Source organism: Mandrillus leucophaeus, unplaced genomic scaffold, assembly GCF_000951045.1.
Source record: "Mandrillus leucophaeus isolate KB7577 unplaced genomic scaffold, Mleu.le_1.0 Scaffold18, whole genome shotgun sequence".
Taxonomy (NCBI): Eukaryota; Metazoa; Chordata; class Mammalia; order Primates; family Cercopithecidae; genus Mandrillus; species Mandrillus leucophaeus.
This window is the reverse complement of record NW_012101809.1, coordinates 413,247-418,099: the sequence shown is the minus strand read 5'-3', so window position 1 is coordinate 418,099 and position 4,853 is coordinate 413,247.

The following is a 4,853-nucleotide window of genomic DNA, read 5'->3' as shown; positions in this document are numbered from 1 at the left end:
TGGGCACAGCAGGTGAGGCATGTGAGAATAGCAGAGAAGGAAGTGGAGATGGGGCATGTTGGTGAAGGTTCCCAAAGTGCTGGCCAAGGCTCCGAAAAGACTTCAGGAATTAACTGAAATTAATCCTGTATTTAATCTGAGTCCCCATTCCCTCCTTAATATTACATTTTACACGCAAGAAGAGAAACTTGTTGAAGACCACATTGTTTGTGGAAGAGGTAGTCCACTAGACTTAAATGCCAAGTTTAATTCTTACACTTGGTAGTGCTGAGTTTAGAGGGTAACCACATGGTCAGTGGCAAGGCGGATATAACTTTTTCTTCTTGAAGCACTGGCTTCCATTTGCTTTCAGGTGTTCCTAAGTTCTGTGATCTTTTACAGAGTCTTCCTGAGTTGGCATATTTGAAGCTTTCACTCAATGAGTAATTACTTGCCATGGACCAGGTGTTGACCTAGATGCAATGGAAGCTACAGAAATGAAAACAAGAAATGATCACTACTCTTCAGGAATTTTCAGATAGATTCTCTGATCACTATCAGTTGTTTTGTTTTGTCTTGTTGTGTTGTGTTTTTTTGAGACAGGCTGAAGTGCAGTGGCATGATCATAACTCACTGCAGCTTCAACTCTTGGTTTCAAGTGGGAGCCTGGCTAATTATTATTTTTTTCTGTAGAGATGAGAGTCTCATTATGTTGCCTAGGCTGGTCTCAAACTCCTGAGCTCGAGCAATCCTCCTGCCTCAGCCTCCCAAAGTGCTGGGATTATAGGCATGAGCCACCATGCCTGGCCTAAACACTGTCAATCTTAAGTAACCTTGATAATCATTAATTCTTTTGATCCAGGCCTAATGTGATATTTGTGCAATTGCCAAGGCCAAAGTCTTATTGGAAGGGAGGAGAAGAGTTTTTAGTATATTGACTAATTGGGGACCTGTCTTCTCTGTTGTAATAGGTAACTAGTTAGACCACGAGCTTTGATGAACACTATTATGATGTTAAAGTGTTGAACAAAGTGGGGCTTGTTCCAAATGTTAAGAAATGGGTAAGATACACCCAATAGGATACTTGAAGATAGCTATGAAATTGCTAGCCCCAGATCAAGCAAGGGATTTTAATTGATAGCACAGAGTAAACCCAGCTCTAACTAATAAATGTTCATCTGGCATGAGCTTCAACTCTAGCAGTCCTGTTTGCCTTATTTATATTCTCCCATGTGCTTTCATCAGGGTCTTAGATCACACTCATGATACAGGTGGGTCTGTGTGAAGAATTCAGAGTTTAATGAAACCATGGCAGGGTGGAAAGGGAATAGGGGCTAGAGACAAAAGATCTGGGTTCCAATTCTGTTTTTGTCACTGAAGAACTTTGTGACTTGGGTAGAAAAATTGAGTTTGAGTTTTCTGTTTGGCAAAATGGGTATAGTAAGACCTATTTTATAACCTTTGTTGGATGGAGTAAGATAATGTGTAATAAAAGTGGTTTGCAAACTGTAGGTTACTATGCAATGTAAATAGCTACTATGTGCTTTTGGAGTCAGATAAACCTGAATTCTAAACCTGGCATGAACCATTTACTTGCTAAGTAACTTGTCTAAGTTATTTGACTTTCTGAACTTCAGTTTCCTTATCCATAAAGTGGGGCTAATACCCATTTATCTGGTTACTGTTCTAATGTTTAAATGAGATTGTTGTATGTAAAAAAGTGTCCACCACATTGTAAGGATGCCTGCAGCCATTCCTAGGTTGTTAATGCTAGGATGGCAGTGGCTGTGTCCTATATATCTTTGTGTTCTTAGAATGTGGCAGAGACTGCTACCCATAGTAGACTCTTAATTTTGGTTGAATAAATAACTAAGAAAGCTTTGTATATATATCTGCATGCACAGCATAATCTACACTTGCACAAAGTATTCACTGGCCAAGCAGAGTTACTCTTGGGTTTATTTCAACCCCAGCTCTACCCTACTGGGTCATTTGCATTCATCTCTCTCCCTGGAGGAAGATGAGGTCATGATGAGACTCAGAGTCCACAGCAGCAAAGGGCTCCAGTACGTGGCGTGGGTAAAATATACGAATTTCTATATTACTGTTCATCAATCAAGCAGTCAATCAACAAATGTTCATTGAGTGACCACTATGTACCAGGCACTCTTCTAGGCGTTGGGGATTCAGCAGACAGATAAGGTTTCTGTCGCTAATCCCTTTAGACAGTACAGAGAGTGACTTCTAGAGTTTTTGCTTCTTTTCTTGTTTTCTTTTTGAGATGAGTAGATTTGAAGATCTGGAAGTTGAAGCCTGGGAAACTTGTTGCAGTCACTGAGATGTTCTCCATTAGAGGAATTTAAGGATCTATAAAGGACTGGAGAATTAAGCATACAGTAGTCACATACACTAGTCAGTAAGGACATAATTCACACACGCACCTACAAGCACACACACACACACATACATACACACACACACACACACAGAGAGAGAGAGAGAGAGAGAGAGAGAGAGAAAGAGAGAGATTAGTTTTCTATTGCTACTTTAACAAATTACCACCATGAATTAAAAGGAAAATTCCTGCCCCCTCTCCCACTTTTCTTTTGTGTGTATGGGGAGAACGTTTTGGATCTACTCTTTGCAAATTTCAAGTTTACAATACAGTACACACAGTACCTGACTTACGATGGTTCAACTCACACTTTTTCAACTTTATGACTTTGCAACTTAATGTGTACATTAATATTCATCCAGTCATTCTTTTTTTCACTTTCAGCACAGTATTCAATAAATTACATGAGATATTCAATACTTTTTGTGTTCAATGATTTTGCCCAACCTAGGCAAAAGTGTTCTGAGCACGTTTAAGGTAGACTAAGCTAAAGCTATGATGTTTGGTAGGTTAGGTATATTAAATGCATTTATGACATGATATTTTCAATTTACAATGAGTTTCTCAGGGTGTAACTGTATTGAGGAACATCTGTATTATTAACTATACTCATCATGCTATACATTATAATCCCTGGAACTTATTTATAACTAAAGTTCATACCCTTTGACCAACATCTCCTCATTTTCCCCAGTCCCCAGACCCTGGCCACCACCATTCTTCTCTCTTTTTCTATGAGTTCAGCTCTTTTAGATTCCACATATAAGTGAGATCATACAGTATTTGTCTTTCTCTGTCTGACTTATTTCATTTAGCATATGAATGAATGTTGTTGCAAATGGCGGGATTTCCTTCTTTTCTATGGCTGAATAATATTCTATGTATCTATAAATCACAATTAAAACTTTATTTACAAAATCTGTATGGGTACATAGCAGGTGTATACATTTATGGGGTACAAGAGATATTTTGAAACACACCTACAATGTGTAATAATCACATCTCACATGTAGATGTGATGGGGTATCCATCACCTCAAGCATTTATTCTTTTTTTGTGTTGTAAACATTCCAATTATACTCTTAGTGATTTTTACAATGTACAATAAATTACTGTTGACTGTAGTCACCCTGTTGTGCTGTCAAATACTAGATCTTAATCATTCTAATTATATTTTTGTACCCATTAACCATCCCGCCTCGTCACACCCACCCACCACTCTTCCCAGCCTCTGGTAACCATCATTCTACTGTCTGTCTCCATGAGTTCAGTCATTTTAATTTTTAGCTCCCACAAATGAGGGAAAACATGAAAAGTTTGTATTCCTGTGCCTGGTTTATTTCACGTACCGTAACGACCTCCAGTTCCACCCATGTTGTTGTAAATGACAGGATCTCATTATTTTTTATGGCTGAATAGTACTCCATTGTGTATATGTATCACACTTTCTTCATCTAGGGGTTGTTGATGAACATTTAGGTTGACTCCAAATTTTGGCTATTGATAAGGTTTGGTTGTGTCCCCACCCAAATCTCACCTTGAATTGTAATAATCCCTACATGTCCAGGGCAAGACCAGGTGGAGATAATTGAATCATGGCTGCAGTTTCCCCCATACTGTTCTTGTGGTAGTGAATGAATAAGTCTCAGAAGATCTGATGGTTTTATAAATGGGAGGTCCCCTGCACAAGCTCCTCTTGCCTGCCACCATGCAAGATGTGACTTTGCTCCTCCTTTGCCTCCCCACCCATGTGAAACTGTGAGTCGATTAACTCTCTTTCTTTTATAAATTATCCAGTCTTGGGTATGTCTTTATTAGCAGAGTGAGAACTGCTAATACAACTATTGTGAATAGTGCTGCGATAAACATAGGAGTGCCCATATCACTTTGATATACTGATTTCCTTTCTTTTGGGTATATATTAATACCTAGCAGTGGGAGTGCTGGATCATATAATAGTTCTGCTTTCTTTTGTTTCTCAAGGAACGTCCATACTGTTCTCCATAGTGGTTGTACTAATTTACGTTCCCACCAACAGTGTACAAGGGTTCCCCTTTCTCCACATTCTTGCCAGCATTTGTTATTGCCTGTTTTTAGGATATAAGCCATTTTAACTGGGGTGAAATTTATCTTATTATAGTTTTGATTTGCATTTCTTTGATGATCAATGATGTTGAGCACCTTTTCATATGCCTGTTTGCTATTTATATGTATTCTTTTAAGAATCCCAGCACTTTGGGAGGCCAAGGTGGGTGGATCACCTGAGGTCAGGAGTTCGTGACCAGTCTAGCCAATATGGTGAAACCCCATCTCTACTAAAAATACAAAAATTAGCTGGGCGTGGTGGCGGGAGCCTGCAATCCTAGCTACTGGGGAGGCTGAGGCAGGAGAATCGCTTGAACCTGGGAGGCGGAGTTTGCAGTGAGCCGAGATCATACCATTGCAGTCCAGCCTGGGCGACAAAAGCAAAACTCTGTCT